Genomic DNA, 20,433 nt, shown 5'->3' with positions numbered 1-20,433 from the left:
TAAAAGCAAAGTTAAAAAGTGATCAAGACAGTGTATATTTCTGGTATGCATTTTCTTCCTAAAACTAAACGAACTTGAATTTTATGGAAGCAGAACAAATTTAGCAAACATTGTTTGTCACATGCTTGTAACACACTGTGTTCTGAGGACCACATTTCTACCTATTTAGCTTGTTTAGGAAGCTCCTTGCTTAGTAACATACAAAAAGTATGCTTCTATTTTACTTGTCAAAACTTTGCTCAGGACTCACATGACATATATTTTGCATTACAAAGCCAATCAGTTTTGTATACTGTTGGTTATATATTTGTACCAGCAGTTAACCAAAATGATTTTGGGAAGAGAATTTACATCTGCTAGATTTGAAGATACACATGTATTTGTATGGTAACCCACAAAATACTTCTGTGGCTAGTCTCAGCATTATTATTTTGCACAATATTTTAAATTACTTACTTATGATAGAATGATCTTGTGCTTTTGCTGGCATGCTAAGAGCTCCAGTTCTGCTTATTTAACCTTACCTCCACAGGATTGTTTACACTTTCAGAACCTGATTCCAATTTACTTTAATTTTCTCAGAGACTTTTGTATTTATAAAAGCTGAGCATCTAGTGACCTCTCTATTCCTGACATTTCCTTTACTCTCCACCATGAAAAAGAACAAAAACCCCAGTGTCCCATTTCTGTTCCAAAAAAACTAAACTGCTTCCTTCAGTGGGTTGGTCCTTGTAATTGAAAATGGCAACCAGATGTTTACAGAACACATAAGCAATTTTCCTTGAGGCCTTTAGTCTTTATAATTGTTTGCTAAAGTTAGTTGGATTTCATGGAAACTTGTCTGAGGCTGTAACAAACAGCAAGTAAGGGCTCCTCCTAACTGTATTCTGAGTAATTAAAATAAAATAAAAAAAAGGAAAGTTAGAACTAATGTTACCTACTCCTGTTAATGTATTTCTAACTCAATAGAAAACCACTCACTAAGGAAAGAAATTTGGTTCTATGAGTACTGATTTTTACATACTGTCCCATGAAAACCATCCCTAGTTCAAAATATGTTATTTGCTTTCTACCTTCTCAAACTTCAGCTGGCTAGTATCTAAAAACCACTGATTTTGTGCTCCCTTCCATTTCCTCCCCTCCTGTCAGGAATGCATTCTCATAGATTTTGATTTTTTGAGAATATTTTGCATTTTAAGAAGATGCAACTACATACTGAAGATACATATGTATTTGGAGGACACGTCCTCCAAGCCCTGAGTCACCACACCTGATTCATACCTGAAATTGCTCCATTTGCTTTAGAAATCATGTTTTTCTAAAAATCAGTTTCTTGTCTGCCTCATTGCTCAAAGTTAGTCATAGACTTCCAGAAATCTGTGAGATCATCTTGTTACCCCACAAGGGGACTCACTACACCCAATAAAACCTCTTTATCTAATATTTCAAGATGTCTAAGATCAAATGCTCCACAGCTCCATTTGATTACTTCACTAGCCTTATCCCCAAAACAGTTTTCCTAATAACAACTTTGTTGTTGTTGTTGTTGTTGTACTGTTTACTATAGGCATGATGAACAGATCATTCTTTTTTTCTTAGCACCAGACTTTGTTAATATTTTATGTTAACAAGTACCTCTGTTCACTCAAACATACCAGCCTTCACACTCATTGAAGAAAGAGCATCACTGTGTCCTCCTATATCTACCAACTTCTCTCATTTTCACTTATTTTGCTGATATACTGTATCTTGGAAAATGAAAAGCGAATGTCTGACAGTCACCAGACATGGTCCTGAGGGCCTCCGAAAGCCACGGCTGTAGTTTATTCTCTACACTAATTAGCAGTCCTGAGGAAACTATTACTGGCTGCACTTATGAAGTAGCATTTCTACAAGTTCCTACCTTGCTGCTGGCCCAGATGTCAGCAATTAGGCTGATACTTCTGCTATTTAGCCTCTGGTCAAAAGTATGTACAGTGAGGAGTACTAGGGGTGATACAATATGCTAAAGGAGTAACATAAAGATACACAGCAAAGATCATGCATTTCATCCTAGTTCTATGACTCTTAAAGTTTTTATCTAAGTTCCTCCATCTCTAACTCTGATGTGGCAGCATTTCTCTGCCTCCTAACTCCTACTATGAATCAAAGTGAACAGAATCACTGTCTTCCCATGGAAAATGTAGATTTTCTTTAAAAAGTAATTTTTCCAAAGGATACCCAACAAACCAAAATGAAAAATTAATAAAGGCTGACTTGGAAAATTGCTTTTTGGAAGAATCAAAGGAGAGTTTTCTTTCATCTGTCCCCAACTGCTTCTTCAGTCATGTAGCACACAGAGGGAGACAGAAAACTTTGCAGCTAGCATCACTCCACATCTATGAAGACCTGTGCCTGCTCCTGCAGTCTCCTGCTCCCTGACATTCCCCAAGCAGCTGCTTTTACAGGGAGTGACCACTGGGTACAAAGAAGCAACAGAACTCTCTACAGAGAGCAAAGGAGGGAGGCAGCAGAGGCCATACCTTCCTAGCAACACAATTCTCAAATCACCATTTTACAGCAAAATGACTTATGCCTGACTACATACAGTTTGCTTTATCAGTGAACAGTTGTTCACTGCTTGCTGTAAGTAGTGCTCCTTTAAATAAGAGACAGATCTCTTGAGCCCAGCACGCAAAAAGAAGGGCCAAGATCACACAGATTTGCTCCCATGGGTGTCGTCTCACTCATCCCTTCCTGTTCCTGATGCAGCTCCACCCAAGCACCACTCCCACATCTGCGAAAAGCCAGATCATCCTCATAGTTAGTTGCTGGAACGAGGGCTTAGTTAACACGGCCAAGTACTTAAACACAGCAAGCTCTTAACGTGACAGAAAATAGAACAGCATTAAGCGTGTATTTATAAACCCAAAAAAGTGAAAAAAACCTTCAGAACTAATATTCTTTGCTATATATGTAAATTTGAGGATATATATAGTGTACTATCTCCACTCAACGTCAGGTGAATGAACAGGAAATGAAACTGGTATTGATTTCAGTGGAAATTGACAGAAGAGCTAAATATCGACCAAAGCTAAATTGGGTTCAATACTTATTTTGTGGAACAATAAATCACAAAAAAACCCCAATCCAAAGCAATATAGGTACTGTAGATATCTTTCTCATGGCATGGCTAAAATTTCATTTTCAATGGATGTCACTCAAACTGCAAACAGAAGCCATAGTTAAGTTTAAATACTTAACTTGGTATTCTAAAAATAAGAAATTATCGTGTAAAATCAATACTATGAAAATGGTTTATGATTCCTTTTTTAAAAGTCCCTCAATACAATTGCAAAAACTTCCATCAAATTACTAACATTCTAAGGCATCAGGGAGCATATAATGTTACATTGCACTCAGTTTGCCAGTAGCTTGAATACATGCGTTTTATTCCATGGCCAAACTAACGGGCTACCATTTGAGGTTATGCAGAATCTTTTCCATTCCAAGATGCACCACTAACAACAGAACTTTGCATGCTATTGCTGCATGAACTAAAACTGGCTGGTTGGATTTGTAACATACAACTGCACATGTTTTTTGGAGTCTGCAGTGTGCTGAGATTTGCTTAACTATTAGGAAAGGTGAAGAATTGAGAAATGAAGGAAATGCCTTTTAAAGGAGGATTACCAATGACTAATGAGGCAGGCACATTGAGCAAAGGACAGAGAAACTGATGGCTCCAGAATGAAAGATATAAGGAGTTTACTTCTCTTTGAAGATATCATCTGGGCAAAGTATGGAATTCATAAAAGGTTCAGGCAGCAGACAGTAACTAGGGAACATTATTTTTGGAGGGCAGAAATGCATTTTAGTGAAAAAAAATTCTGAGATAAAACCTTCCTTTTAAAAAATGTTTGTTGTGAAAATGTTGTCAGGGCATCACAGAGCCGAAGGGACCCACAGATCTTGTTAATCTTTACTGTGATATCAGAGATGAGAGCTTGTCTGACTGGAAGAACAAAGAAGGCAGAAGACATTGGAAAATATTTGGCAAGTTCTTCTCCAGTATTTGCCTCTCTGGGAGAATCTAAGAGTGCTCTGAAGCCAGATGGCTAATCCCACTCTTCTCTGATAGAGCAGCACAGCTCTGTCCCAGGCTGAGGGACGGAAACCCTGTAGTTTGTACAGCTCAGCATGGCAAACCTCCCAGGAGAAAGCATGGAGGTGTGGGGCTTTCTCACTCCTTCTGATCATTTTATTATTTTCCATGAGATTGTGACACTGGTTTCAACACCCTCCAAGGCTGCGGCAAAGGCAGAATGTGTCCCAGAGGCTACGCCTCTATGAGCAGAGGTTCACATTTTAAAAAAGGACACAGAAGGAAGGAAGGAGCCACACACCAATGACACCTTCTTCTGCCTACCTGGCAAACAAAACAGCTGTACCATTTGTAGATGTGCTGGCCCATACAACCTGATATCTTTCTCATCTGCTGTTATGCAACTTCTTTTGAACTGCTTGCTTCAAAACAGACTTACCACAGATACTTACTGGAGGTACTGACCATGCTAAAATGGATTGCCCAAGGTGGCAATCCCAGTTCTCTGCATAATCTGACTATCCCATCATCTGCTACTAATACAGTACCACCTCTCTATCTCCATGCCAGCAGCAGACTAAGAGACATGTTAAACTTATAGCAAAACTGGCTCATTTAGGGCTGCTGAGAAAGTAAGTCTCAAAAAGCTCAGAGCAGGGACAGATACCATCAGTCCATGGACTTTTCTCTCCATGTGGATTTGATTGCTAAGGAATGGTGAAAGCACAAATACTTTTTGTTCAGGCAAAGCTGCTTGAGAATTTACTGACAAAGCTATTTTTCAGTGAAAAATTAGGGGATTGAATAATTTATGTTTTACTGCAGAACACATCTGTATGGATTTTTCATAGTAATCCCATAACCCACAGACTCTGCCATGACTAAAAAAAAAGTATACTTTTCCTTTCTGGCCAACTGTTTTCCAGTTACCAAAACTCAAAATGTTTTGGCTGGTGTGTAAGAAGTGAAAAACTTCCACTGAAGAAAACCATTCCTCCGTTTCTCTCTGGCAGCAGTGAACTCAACACAGTACCGCAGCCCAGGTGTGGAGGATCTTTCTGGAAGATCAGTGTGCAGAGCTGTCACATTTGGGTTTCAAACAGGAGCAGAACTGGTCCCAAAATTCTTAGCGGGCCAGCACAAAAAAAAGTTAGGAATGTTTTGTGGTGAATTTTTTTCCATATATGACTTCAGCTAGAGTCTTGGCCCTCAGCCATTCAAAACAAAAAATCCTTTCAAATTTAAGTGTACTTTGAAAGATACATGAGTAAGACAGACTGAACAAAAATAAAGCACCAGATAGAGCTGCTAAATAATACCAAGTAAGAAGGAATGATTCTTTTTACAGATTTTTCACAACATTCAGAATCTATGTTTCACAGTTCGTTACCTATATATTTTTAACTGAGGCTTCAAGGAGTATATTTTTAATAACTTATTAAACTCCTATTAGGAAAGTATGCCAAAGCATAGGCCAAAATACCCTTCTCCAAAATAAGAAGTACTATCCCATCCAGAACAGTAAACCCCATCATCTATTGGCAAAAAAAATTAACTTTGAACGCAGTTTAATTAGCTGCAAGAAAAGATCATTGGTTTGGTATGCAGACATGCTCTTTTACTTACTTCTTGTTTTTAAAACGTAACTTTAAAGCTAGGCACTTACATAACAGGGAATAGTTAAAGGCAGAGTTATGTTGCCATGAAATGGAATTAATAGTCTTACTCTTTGCCTTAAATTGGCAAGCATTTGACTTTTTTATGTAATCCAGCATCTGCTGAAAGCTGTAGGATGTTCCTGGAAAATACTTAAAATCTTTTCAGTTTTTAATTTTTTTTATTACTGGAAAAATACTACAGGAAATACTGGTTCTAGCCTGTAAAATATAAATACCCACAGTTAAGCTGATTTCTGCAGGGAAAATGTTTGCAGTGCAAAAACCTGTATTGGAGAACTTCAATCTGAACTCATCATTATAAGAAAATCTAGTACAGTCTTTTTTTTTATGGGTCACAACTGAATTTGGCATACCCACTTCCTTAGCCATTTGAAACAGAAATGTTTCACAGAGATGGTTCACATGATCCCCAGAGATGCCATCTTTTCTCTGCAGCCCATCTGACATTAGCAAAACCTGCAGACATGCTGTGTCTTCCACTGCGATGGAAACTACTCAAGGCAGAGTGGCTAAAATGTGCCAATGTTACCAGACTCAAATAAGAATGAGGTGAAGACCATTCACTATTTCTTGGTACAGCCTACCAAAGAAAACTGAATGAACCTCATTTTCAAGAAAGTTTCTTAAAGAAACTTGAAATTAGTGATGGAATTTTGGGCAGCCTTGAGCATGCTAAGTAATTACAGTTTTCATCTATGAAACTCCTCAGTTTGGTTAAACTCAAAACAAAACTGAGCTCTCTGGCAACCCCAGAAATGTTGAAAGCCCGAATGATGCAAACAGCACTCCCTTTAGCATGAGAAATATCCAACCACACCATTTTCCATCTGACAGAATGGTGACCTATGTATTTTTTCAAAGTCATCCAGTTTCCAAACTTACTTGCAACAGAAGACCAAACAGAGAACACAGTTTCAGTTCATACATCTACGGTGTCCAAGAACTCTTAAACATGGTCAATTTATATATAACTCGTGCCCAAAGCTCCTTTATCAAGCACAGTGTAACTGTACACAACAAAGCCATAGTCCCTTGTGCAAGAGACCAGGCTTCTTCAGTAGCCTGTTTTAACTGTGGATCAACTTTCAACAGAAACTAAGAACCAACAGTAATGCACCCCAGATTCTGCAGCAAATGGAAAATGGACTTTTTCTGTATCATGTTCTTTAACAAGCTTACAGAACAATCAAAACATTACCAGAGGAAAAAAGTACTTTCGTGGATACAGCTTTTCTTTAAGAGAGAAAATGAAAAGGAACTAAATGTAACAGGTATGTGTTTTGTTATAAAATGCACTATTGAAAATATTGATGAAGTTGGTATGAGAAGTCATCAGAAACCAAACTGATATGATTTAGTTGTCAAGACTATGACAAACTACTCTGCTGCATTATTTTAAGGAAGGATATATCTAATGGAAGAATCACCTAATTGTGGAAAATTAGCTTCACAACTGAGAAGGGCTAGAATTTGGCTTCTATCCTTACTTGTGTTGGACTTTATAAGCTTTATCTTTGTGGAAGAATGCTGAATAAATACTGTATTTAGTGATCACATTTAGTAATAAATGAATTAACTAAGTCCAGTTAGTCTTACTGTGATAAGGGCCCTCATGCCTGGGGTTTTCCACTTGTCTCCTGTTTTCAAGGACTGTGACTGTATATCTGTGTTTTTCCAGGATGCGCTGACAGAGCTGACGGTCGGTCTCACGGTGGGCAGGAGGTGCATATAAAACTGCTCTTCTCATGGGGCTTCCAAAGTAGTGGAGAATGGAATCATCGATCTACAGCAAACAGAGTGCAAATACAATGGTTTTCAGATAGGACACTACTCAGCAATATAAAATACAGTTGTTATTTTTCACAAAAATAAACTAGTAACCTAATGTGACAACACAGGAAATAGCTCTAGTATAATTAAGAATCCTAAACAGTACTAGAGATTACTGTGTTCTAGAAAATTAAATGTAACCTTATCATACCTTATTGCCTTATTAGTCCAACATAATCCATCCTATAGGAGGACTGGCAGAGAAACTTTTATATAGGAACAAGTGGAAAGGTGTCTGATGTCTCCAATGAATCCCAAGGAACACCTGGGTTACCTATCACTCGCTATCTTCCTATATAGTGTCTAGGGACAATGGCATCTAGAGAAAAGCCTTCCTCTATGTAATATCCTGGAGTATCAGCTTCTTGCAAGAAAAAATGGAAAAGAGACACCCCAAACACACAAAAATAGTGAACTTCTCCAATGCGAGTCCTTCCTACAGGCTGCAGATCTTTACAAACTGTTCCAGCAGGGGTCCCTTCCGCAGGGTGCAGTCCTTCAGGAACAGACTGCTCCAGCATGGATCCTCCATGGGCTGCAGGTGGATACCTCAAGGTGGATCTCCATGGACTGCAAGGGGATTACCTGTCTCACCATGATCTTCATCACATTCTGCAGGGGAACCTCTGCTCTTGTGTCTAGAGCACCTCCCTCCCCTCCTTCTTCAGTGACCTGGGTGTCTGCAGAGTTGTTCCTCTCACATATTCTCAGTCCTCTCTCTGCCTGCAGTTGCACAGTTGTTTTTTTCCTCTTCCCAAATCTGTTATCCCAGAGGCATTATCAGCATCATTGATGATGAGCTTGGCCTTGGCCAGCAGCAGGTCTGTGTTGGAGCCAGCTGAAATTGGTTTTGTCAGACACTGAGGAAGTTCCTAGCAGCTCCTTGCAGAAGCCACCCTGGTAGTCCCCCCCACTACCAAAACCTTGCTATTCAAACCCCAGTACAATAAGGCATAAAAATAGGAGGCTCCATGTAGCAATCAGGACACTAATATCTAGAACACTCTAGCTATTCTTTTGCAGTAAAAACACCATTCACAAACAAGACTTTCTTTTGGTGAAAAGTACTTGTCTTTAGGATTGAAATATAACACCAAGGATTAAAATCAGGACATGAAATTAGTTCTTCACAAGCTTGTGAATTTCAACCTAGCAGTAGTTAGCAGTTTAAAAACTAAGTTATTCCATATCTTCTAATTTTAGTAAGCTTATCACTAGAGATATGAAGCACTACACAAACAAGTCACCACCATTTTGTGCACAGTAGACTAGACTGAAAAGAGACTGATGTTTTGATATAAATAAATATCATTCAAGACGTGTCCAGTTGTTTATAGGGCTGGGATCTAGTGATAAAGTCACTCTCCTTAGCAGTCTATTCCCTGAGTATGAGATGCAGTTTTACATTACGCTTGGCTGAACTGTAAGTTTCTCTGCAGCAGTGAGGAACACAAACTATTTCAGAGCCCTGAGCTTCTAACAGCACATCTGCTTTTGCTCCATGTGAAGGGTTAGCATCATTCATGAAAGGACCCTGAAAAAATCTCAACAGAACATTGTCAGAGTTTTCCACATATATTTGCTAAATGTGCAACCCAAAACTAGTTTAGACACTGGGATATTCAAGTAAAGGCTTGATCACTTGCTGGCCGGAAGAAGCACAAATAGCACAGGGTGAAGTCATAGGAATTGCATTAGATCACCTGTCAGACAGTGTTCCTGGCATCCCAGCTTTTTAAAAACACATTAATCAGGTGCCAAGCACAGCGTTAGAGAGTCTCAGATGGCCCTTCCCCACCACAGCACCCATCACTCTTGTTCCCCTCTGCCTTTGCCCCTCCTTCCTCTCCTCTTATCTTCTCTCTTTCCTGTTCTCTTGCAGTGCCAGCAGCTGCTGGCAGCCCTTTCTCTCCATTTCCCTCCCCCCCTCCCTGTTCCTAAATCCAGCCCTTGTCCCAGCCCCCCTCCTGTGCTCCCTCTCCCTCTTCCAGGCAGTCCAGCCAGATACTTCCCACTTTCCATTTCACTTGCATCGTGGAAGAAACCCAGAAGACAGAGACACCTCTTGCTTTATTTTGCAAGAAAATCCCATTTTCCATCCCACATGTGCTGCAGGGGCCAGTGCTGCGGGATGAACTGAGGACACGTGAGGAGCACAAAGGGGCTGCAGGCCAGGACACATCCCTGTTCCATTTTTGCTGGCAATTATGGTTTCTCCTACTCCCGTCCTTCCCAGTGTGGCCTGGGTCCTGCCTTGGATGTGCAGCACTTTGTGTGCACCCTCCTCACTAACAGTTACCACAATTCTCTTATGCTACGAAAACACACCTTTCTTCATGAAAGCAAAGTCTCCTGCAGTGTCACCTCTGAAGTATTTTGCAGAGGTCCTGCCTCGAGCACCCAGCAGTGACTTCATTTCCCCTGCAGTCAACACTCCAAGGTCAGTGCCGGCAGGGCTCCCCCAGCCTGGCCACTGCCTCACAGCCCACTCCTGCTCCAACTGGCCTTGGCCTTGGGTGCCAACCCCACATGAGGGATAAGCTGTCCCACCCGGTGAGGCATAAGGGACAGAAACCAACCAGCCCCGAGGTGTCCCAAGGAGCCCAGGGGTCAGCCAGCCTGCCTGCGGCAGGATCTGCCAGGGAAGGGGCTCTCCCTCCTGCTTCCCTGTCACCATTGATGCAGACAGCATCTTCCTCAGCTCTCTGGGGAAGAGCAGAAATGTTTACAATGGTTTAGTTTGGCTGTGACAAATATTCAACAGAACACTGATAGCAGCATTAAAAAAAAAAAAAAAAAGGAAACAGAAAAAAAAAGTAAGTTCAGGCAGTAGCAGTGGCCTGGGTCATTTCCACAAAACACAAAGGGAAATGGCCCCAAGCAGTTCCACAGGGCCCATGCAGCAGCTGGCTCCCACCAGGCACCTCCCATGGGTGCTCAGGGGGCTCCTGACAACCCTTGCATATGGAGCACAGCACTAGTTGCTCCAGACGGCTTTTCTTGGGGCATTCGCTCCAGAGATACACAGAAGTCCCTCAGACTGACGGTGTACAAACCCTTCTGCCACAGTGCTGGGAAGGACCAGGTGGGGACAAACTCATCTGTGCCCTCAGCCTCCCCTCCCACTGCCCAGGCACTGGGCACGAGGTATTTTTATCCAACAGCTCCCAAAGAGCTGTGACAGGATCTCTGGGACAAGGGAACAATTCAGGATCCTAAATTTAACATCTTGACCCAATATCTAATCTGGTACTATTAAATAATATGAAGTATCTCCACACGTTTTAGGGTACTTTCTTGAGATTCATGTGTAGTGTTGCCAAATTTATTTCCTCTGCCCTTTCCTTTTAGAGCTATATGCAGTCCAGGTTACAAGATGCAATGTGTCCGCTGTTTTCTTGCCAAGCCAGTGCAATGTAAGGTGGGTTGTTAGCTAAACAGAATTTAAAAAAAACAACAATCTGGCCAACTGCATGCCTGTAGCAAGTGATTCCATACTTTTTTCCAAAGTTCTGTATAAAATGCTTTGCATGACTGGACATGTTGATCTAGTTACTATTGGATGTTTTTCAGAATTTCCAATATTATAGCAATAGCAGTTATGTTTATATATTTAAAGAGTCTGCTGGTTTTCATAAAATGTTTCTCAATCATAAAAATTCAGCCTGAAGAGAGAGTTGGTATAAGAGAAGCCGAGTGCAACAGACAAAAATAAGCTGTTCACATAATTCCACATTTTATGGTTGTGATTTTTTTGGCATTCCTATGAATTTAATGTCCAGTAGGTTTAGACAGAAAACAAATGAAAACATTTTGAAAATTTGAGAATAATTGGTAAGTGGCCAAATGTTTTGGTGTACCAACCATTTATTAGCTCTTCCTCAGTTTGAAGACTCAGACTATTTGTTAGCAGGGCAATTTATCACAGATTCAATATACCTTATGTGAAAGGGATTGGTAAAGAACATCTGCAGCCCATGTCTTACCTACAGAATGGTGTGTTTGTCTCCATAGAAATTAATGAGGCTTTACAGCAAAGCTGAGATTTCCCATATGATTTAGGATGAGGCCTGTGTCAGCTTTGACATGATATACCTGCTTTTACAGCTTACAAAACACTGCATTTAGCTGAGTCACTGACCTCATTTTAGTGCAATTGGCTGTTACACAGATGATCCACAGCCTTAACAACTGGTTTAAACAAACCACAATGGGCTATAAAGTGAATAAAAATGCATAAAAGTTAATTTTGTAATTTTTTTAAATTTATAGAATAACATTTAAAACACAAAAGAAAACAAATTGAGCTCCATTAAAATTTATTATGGTTTTTCAAAAAAACTATTACATCAAATGTATATTCCTTTGATGTCTTAACAAGATAAATGGCCCAGTTTTTATAATAGGAAAGCTCAAGAATTATGTAACCATCCTTGTACAGAGGAAAATAGACATCTGTTATCTGAGTTGTAATTCTTAGTTCTGTCTATATGTAAGTTCCACAGAGCTGTGAAGTACTCTGTTAAAGAGAAAATGTTTTGACATTTCCCTTGAAACCAACATATCCAATTCTAGTTTATGAATATATAAGGATATAATTGATTCTATTAGTCTCTGAAGCTTTTCTCTATTTTACAGAATTTCTGGGTTGTTCCAAAAATCTAGAATGTGGTCACTAACTGGATCTTAGGATATATAATTGCTGTTTTTGTTTTGGTCAAGAAGAAAACAGCAAAGATATTTCAAGTTGCGGAGAGAAAAACAGTTCCTTGGCATTTTTTTCAGATTCCAAGAAGATTGCATATTTCCATAAATATTGATGCATTGTCTAAGCCTGGCAAAGAAGCAAATATACAGTTTGAACTCTTGCCATAGAATTTCACTGACCATCAACTTCAACTGCAGAAAAAAAATTCTTCTTCCTAATATAATGGCCCACTCATGTCTGCCTCAGCTTCTCTCAGGAAAGAACTCAAAAACTGTGAATCATCTTTTCAGCTACCCTGTTCTGGTGGCATTAGTCCCTGTGTTTATTACTAGCACCCACACTTCACACTAAGCTAGCCAAGACTGTCAGAGTCTTGGTCCAGTAGTTTCAAATAACTGACTGCAGCTTACTTCAACCCCACTGCTTTCTGCAGGTACTGAGCTGCTGCAAAAGGGATATATGAGCCACTATGCAAACCAAAAGGCCCCTGCATGAAAGGGGAGTGCAACAAAAACACCACAAAAGAGAACCAGCCTCATAAAAACAACACTGGTACTATCAGCACTATTCACAGGCAGTGAACAGCCTAAATTCCCATTTAATCTGGAAATTCTGCAGAATTCCAGAAATTGCAAAGTCTGCATCTTTGCTGTTAAATACCACCTAGATGAACATTAAAAAAATCCATGAGTGAAACTCCTAGAAACTACCGCACTAATATTAAACAGCATCAATAAAAAGAGTGATAATAAAAACTTAGCATGTGGTTCTAATGCCGCAAGTCAGTGATTTACAGGACTATGCAGATCTTCATTAACTCCAAATGTGACTTCTAAATTTCTTTTTGTGTTTGCATAAAAGTTCATAGAAATAGTAAGTTCTTCATACTACCATTATATTTTAAGTGCACATAGCTCCTGTATCAATAAGTAAGAGAGAAGTTAATTTCCTGTTTCACTTTCTGGAGGATATTTAAATATGTTGGCTTTATGTTCTGTTGGATTTCCTAATCAGAAAGGACTGGGTTGTAGAATGAAACGTCTGGAATGTAATTCTGCTTCCAATTGTTTGTTAGATAAATAAAGAACAAGCAATTAGATTATTGGCATGACTTTGATGGAAGTTGTCTGATGACTTCATAAATCCAAGAGCGAAACCAGAGTTACTTGCACAGTCATCACCAGCACTCTAAGCTGGAAGTACAGAGCTATTGTATCAAAATGCCTTTGCTTTATGCTTGCATGTAGTTCACGGTACCAACTGCCGTGTCTTAAGAACAGACAATGAGCCAATCCTCCCATCTTATCAAAACAGCTCCTTTTGGAGAAAAACTTCATTCTGTGAAGTCTGTGAGTGAGATTCTGCCTCCATTTCCCATTTTCTGCTGATGCATCCTTCTCAAAGTTCCCTTCCTGCAAAGTCTCCATCCTGCCCCTCTTTCCTGACTGCTACCACAATAGCTTTGCCCTTTATCACCAAAATATGTCTAGCTATCTGCTCAGTAAAAATAGCTGTTTCCTTAAGACCTTTTGCATTTTATATTGAAAAGGGGAAAGCAAATGTCCCGCTTTCATAGGGTGCAATGTGAATGTGGTATCATTCCAAGGAAACCAGTTGCTGATACCATACCCTATATTGATTGCTTTCTAGTAACAGAGGTTTCATACCAGCGAAGTTCTTTGTTCTTCTGTGAGGAGAAAAGAGTTCTCATCCCCCTACTTATTCTATAAAATAATTTTTAAGATTAAATTTAGTTTTAAAATGTATCAAACCTTGTTATGCATAATGTAATCTTTTCTATTCAGAGCTCTCACCATGCTCCATTTCTGCATATAAGTGAAAATCATCCCTTCTCATTCTATCATCGAGCTTCAATTCTCCTTTTTCACATATTTACATTTCAAAAGTTTCCATTGGCTTTGTTTTCTCTTCTTTCCATTTCCATTGCCATCTCCCTTTCTCTTCCCTTGCACAATCCAGCCCTCTCTGTGTACAATCTCTTCTGTGCGTTCTGAGGAGACTATTTCTTTGCAGCTGTAGTTCCTTATTCTCCTCCTCCATCTGCTTCCTTTCCCCATGCCTTCCTCCATGACACACTCCCCACCTACCTCCTTTGTCCTCTGCTTATTCTGACTGATGCATGTATATTCTATCAAAAGAAATCAATAGAAAAAAGACATATACCTTTAGAGTGTGAAGTTCACCAGATTTGTATTACATGTCTGCATTAATTCATGATGAATTTTGCATAAGAGACAGTCATTTGCATTGACTGTGAAGTCCATCTTTTTGCCTCTGAGAAGATAGAGTGGAGGACACAAATAAAGAAGGAATAATTCCATTCTGGGTGTTCAGAGTTCTACAGTTATAGTAACAATTTCTCAGCTTTTTGGTAATTTCACTCCTAATTTTCAAATATAGATTCCTGGGCCAGTAACCCATGCAAGATGTTCAACTGGATCTTCCTCTAGCTCTTGGTTAAGAGTAAACCATGATATTTCTCCTTTTTTTTCCCCTTTTGTTTTTCTTTTCTTTTTCTACATAATATTTTGGAGGTATGACCACATCAAACTTTCATTATCTTGGATCTTTCATCCTATTCACTCCTATTAAATGATATCCTATCCTATCCTATCCTATCCTATCCTATCCTATCCTATCCCTTCAGAGTGAAGCCATAAAAAGCCTTTTCTCATCCTTCCGCTTTGCTCACTTTATAGCTCCTCTTTGAGATATATCTTTTACATAAAACTTAGGTTAAGGGCCTTGAAAGGAGGACAGATTTTTTTCACAATACTGTTATATTTCATTTATTAGGATGCCAGCCTCACCCACTCATCAAATTCTCACATGATCAGCTACATATCTTGTTTGTTTTCTTTTTTTCAGCTAGCCTTAAATGTCCAGGGCATGTGAAGCAAGGGCCTTGTGAGCATGCATGAAATAATATCCTTCAAGATCCATCCTAAAGTTTAAAAACCTGTTTTGTTTTTTTTTTAATACATTGGCCATGGCCGGAGAGGTAATAGGCTGAAAAAGTGCCTATCACAGAAGCAATAACTGTAAAAGGTGATTAACCATTTCCTTCTCCTTTCTCTCCAGCTGTGGAAGAAAGAAAGAAAAGAGAGAATTTTGCTTTCCAGGACCAACAAAAATTCCCACTGCCAATATGGTGTACCAGGCTTCCAATTCCAACATGGATATAAAGCTTAATGGCTTGGGAACTGGATCTTTTAAGAAACCAGGAAAAGTGCTTTTGGATCTTCTCTGACTGGGAAAGCAACTGAACCTCAGGTATCTGCCCTCCTAGAAGGCAATATAGTTCATATTCCTTCCTCCCAGCAGAGGTACTACCTGAGCAAAATGCACTCTGTAGAGACATCTAAATTGGCTCTGGCTGAATTAATTCAGAGAGTGGAAACACAGCTTAACCAGCTAATTAACTCTTCTCAGAAATGGCCAAGAAGCAGAGCTAAATTACTTATGATGAGTGTAACAGTTTTACATCTGCCTGGTACCAAAAGTATTTCTGGCACAATACCTTGCCAGGCAAACCAACACACAGGGCTTGTATAGGCTTTTTTTTTTTTGTTGATACCTATTCCAGCTTCAATGCTGTAGCACCAGCTCTTCACTATATAGATTCACAAATATTTCATAATGCAGGAGAGGTAGGAGTGCCCTGCTAAATCTGCAGACAGCCTGCTGCTAAATGTGATATCACTCTCTAATGCCTTTAATGCTGGAGATTCAGAAATAAGCCTTGTATTTTTCATGCTAGAGATATTAACATTTAATGTTGTACTAGAAAATGTTGACCTCTGTTCCTGTGAATTTAAAGCTACAGGATATGATCCTCAGCTGCTTTTAAAACTCCTGTAATGTGTGATACCTGAGAGAGGAGTACTGTGAGCTCTGACTGGTTTTTCAGCCTATGAATGAAATCTGCATTTTTGCAATTTAAAAAAAGGCAGCTTGCACTATATGCCTGACAGGAAGGGCTCCATCCCAGAGCATCTTGGACGTAAAGACACATTTACAGATCAAATTGGCAATGTCTGACCCCGTGCTTCTTCCAGACTTTTATGGAACTCTCCCTTCCAAAATGAGGTTAATGTTGATATCAGAGCTGCACTGGCAAAGCTGCACTTTTCCTCAGATCTCTCCCTTCACTTCCAACAAATGGCTCATGAAAGGTGCCAGGGTTTCTTGGGTTTTGTTTGCTTGTTTGCATTGGGGGTTTTTTCTGAGGCACTTAGTGTTATGCATACTCTGAATGAAGAAATTAGCCTTTGGAAGGGGATTTTGCTCATGCAATAACAATCAGAACCAAATTCTTACAGCAAGCTCAACACAATTCTGATTTTTTTCTCTGAAGGAAGCAAGAATGAAACCTGCCCCTGCCCAGTCAGAGGACAATCTGCAGAGTGACCCATGCAATGGCTCAAACCCCATAAACACCGTGTATTACCTAAAGAATATTATCTCCAGCAGGATCTTATTTTCCTCAAAATTTATTCATGAACTTTGATTTCATAAGACGTTGCAGTGTTTGCTTTAAGTCACTGTTTAACCGCACGATATTTTTTTATTGAATTTAAATTTGCTGGCTGGACTAATTATAGAATAAGAATACATGTGTGACTAGTTAATTACAAATGTGAATAACTATATTCTAAAGTAATTTTCCAGATTCATACAAGAAGATTTTAACCAGAGCTTTAATGAAAAGTTGATTCCAAACTAGCTACTTTTGGTGGCACGTGACTGTAAAATGAAACAGTGTAAAGTTTCAACCATGACATCTATCTTAGATGTTACTGAGCACCCAATAAAATCAAGCCAGATAATAGTTCAGCTATCTGAATAAGCAGTGGGCGAAAACACACAGTTCAAGAACACACTTTCAGAGCGGTAGAGGTTTTTGGAGATGTTTGTCTTTGCTGTTCTCTGAGATTATTATTCAGCCCACACAACCAGCATTCTCTGGAAACAGAGAGCAGCTTAGAGTAACATCCCAACATGTGCAAGACATTTTGTTCATCATGCTCTAGAGGAAACGTTCAAGACAAATAGGGAGCGAGCTATGGGTGGTCTTTAGAACTTGAAGAGGAATGTGTTAGGGTAGCACAGCCCTGGAAAACATACCTATAAGAGTTAACATACGCACTTACATCTGTACTATAAGTTCAGCATGTGCATGTGATAGTCACATCCAACCACGTATGCTGGAGAGCAGTAAGTACAGCATGTTGTAAAAACAAAAGCTTCCTTCTCATTTCAAACAGCCAGAACGCCAAATTCCACATCAATCTCCATTTTTCCTCAGGCACATTGTTAAAGAAGGTATTACAGATATTTTCAGCCAAACAGCATACTAGCAAAACTTTGCCATTATTTCACCAGTTCTTATAGATTTTAAGTAGCCAAAGGCAAGGTATTAAATGTTCTTTGCCATTACAATAGCAATGGGTAAAAAGGAATGGACTGTAAGTGTCAAAAGATGTAACCCACACAATGCAACCCACATAAGTCAGCTGTGCTTATTTCCCTTAAAATTGTAATTATTCATGTCTTATTGCTGAACAAATCTGAACCTGGGTATCTAGTGTACTAAAACGTCATTAAAATATAAAATGATGACAATGCAGCATACAGTAGATTTCTGCAACTCATAAGATAATACTCTGATCTTCTCAAGGAAAAAAATAAAGTTAAAAAATTTAAGAGTTCATGCCACAGTTATTTCACATATCTGTTTTTGATTGTTGCAGAAGATGCACTTTACAACCACTCTCCTAAAATCAATATTGCTGACCTTTTAGACTGTGAACTTTGTCTAATCAAAGAAGCAGCCTTGTACTTTTTTTTTTTTAAATTTGAACTGCTTTATGTGGATGCTGTCCATAATCTGTGAGTTAACAAATTGTTTATAGTCCTGCTACAGTTGTATATAAAATGATAGCATAATGATAATTTCATAGTTTGATGTCTGCTGCACTATTAGCAGCTCTCCTATACAACTAAAGAAAACCTGAAACATTTGTGCTAGTGCCGATCACAGATTCCAGAGTATAAATAACTACCCAAATCTGGACCATTTAACAAACTACATTTTTCAACAAAAATAACAGTGTTTGAATTTGGTAGATTTTAACACCCATCCTTAGGAAACCTATACAAAATAAACATGAGGTCAGGTAACCTAAGGACAAGGTAAAATTTGTGAGACAAAGATTCCAAAGTATATAGTGTGATTTGAAAATATGAAAACTGTTTCTTTTATTTCTCAAACGCAGTGAAATTCAGCTTCTCAGCAGAATCCCAGTAAAGTTCAAAGCTGACGAGCAGATAACTTTAACACAGGGCAGCTGCAGTCTTGGTGCCAATTAACAACCTCGGCCACTTTCATGAAACCCTCCTGGCTCCTGATTTATGTGCCTGTACTGTAAAGCCTCTAAACCAACTCCCAAAGCCAAAATAAAGTATGGTCTGTGCAGCAAACTGAAATCTCGCTGGAGTCACAGAGCAATGCCATGTTTCAGTTGAAGATTTTAGGATTCCTATGCTAATAACAGCACTCTGAGGAGCTGGTAATAGGAATGTGCTTGCACATATGCTGCTGTCATTAGATCATCCATTTGTTTGTATACAGATCCCAGACTTTCAAGCTTAGGCTAATTTTAGCTGGACTCAGATGATCCTGCCAGACTTGCTATCCCTTGCTTTGCTAATTATTGCTCAGCACTCTGCTCCAGCTGACTTACCTTTTTCAGTGTCTGTGAGTTACTGCCAGGGAGAAAGCAGTTAGTGGTGCTTGGAGAGACCTCCTTGTACCTTCCTTGCTGTGTTTTGGTCAGTTTGTTGGATGTAATTCCATTAACAACTGCCGAAAGGATGCTGCTGGTCATGAGAGGAGTCAGGGTCTGGCAGAACAGACAGATGGCCACCACTGTGGCCAGAAGGAAGGGACGAGGGCGACAAAGCCTGCGGCACCTGGGGACTTGCCCACAAACCATGGCCTCTTTGCCGTCCTCACTTCAACCTTTGCCACATTCCAGATGCAGTCCAAGTAGCCACGTCTTGCCACAGTAAAAAAAGTTAAAGGCACACTTTACCCAAAACTAGCATGAGTTTTCCCATTTCTGCTGCTGTTTTCCTGGTGTCAGGCAAGAAGTCATGGGTTCCAGAGGAGCAGAGGCTTGGGGAGCACCTTCTCACGGGGCTACTGGAACAACCTGTGAAAAAACAACAACTGAGCAGCAGCAAACAGCAGCATGTCATGGGGCATCCTGCAAGGACCCGTGGTAAGCTTTTCAATACTGTGCTCTTGGGAGAACAGACCTGCCAGCAGACAGGTGAGGAGCAGAAATCTTCACCCCTTTTGCAGAAGGAACTACTCAGCCAGACAATGGTATCCAAGAAAGCAAGAGGTTAAAGCTTAACATGTCCTGCCCACAACTGAAAAAAGTCAGAGAGTGTACCAACTTTGCGAACACTCATTTGCTGTTTTTTCTCTCTTGCATTCTCAATTCCCATTTTGTTTTTACAGTTTCCTTCATTCCATTCCTTTTAAATTTCCTCCTTCCTGTCAGCATGCACAGCTTTCTCTCTAAAAGTGATAATTTATCTGAAAACTGACAGACTCTGAAGATTTCATTTGCATTTGTTTTGTCCAGCTTTCAAGTTCAAAGTTAGGTTTACTTACTTGGTTCTTAATCTGTTTGAAGTTTTCCGTTCTCCTCTAATGGACTGCTGATTAAAACCACTTGTAACAACCCTGGCTTATGATCCCAGCTCGTCTCACACACTCAGGAGGCAGGCACACGCACATACACACGCCATCTGAAGCCAGTTGGACCACAGACTTCATATAAATAAAGGCTGGACTGCTCAGTGGGCGGGGCTAAACTGGCTCTGCTCGGAGCAGGCACAGAGCTTGGAGATGCAGTCTGAAGCCTGGATGAGGAACAAGAGGTGTCCTCGCTCATGCTGCATGCCTGGAAGCCACCATCACTGCAATTTTTAGAAAACTCCTGTTACAGTGATTAGCCTAATTGAAACAATAGTAATATCTTGCAGGGAGCAGCACCTGCAAAATTTTAATCCAGACTAACAAAAAATGTTATAAA

At 39.7% G+C, this 20,433-nt stretch overlaps 1 long non-coding RNA gene across 1 annotated transcript; it reads right to left on the bottom strand.

The window, feature by feature from the left end:
- Window positions 1-94: 94 nt before the first annotated feature.
- Window positions 95-20,160, bottom strand: LOC135408742 (uncharacterized). Its single transcript, XR_010427807.1, has 3 exons — window positions 20,010-20,160; window positions 19,069-19,539; window positions 95-7,546 (listed from the first exon to the last, which is right to left on the bottom strand). It is a non-coding gene; the product is annotated as an uncharacterized LOC135408742 (long non-coding RNA).
- Between the last annotated feature and the right edge of the window lie 273 nt (window positions 20,161-20,433).

Source organism: Pseudopipra pipra, unplaced genomic scaffold, assembly GCF_036250125.1.
Source record: "Pseudopipra pipra isolate bDixPip1 unplaced genomic scaffold, bDixPip1.hap1 HAP1_SCAFFOLD_596, whole genome shotgun sequence".
Taxonomy (NCBI): Eukaryota; Metazoa; Chordata; class Aves; order Passeriformes; family Pipridae; genus Pseudopipra; species Pseudopipra pipra.
This window is presented reverse-complemented; position numbering and strand designations above follow the sequence as displayed.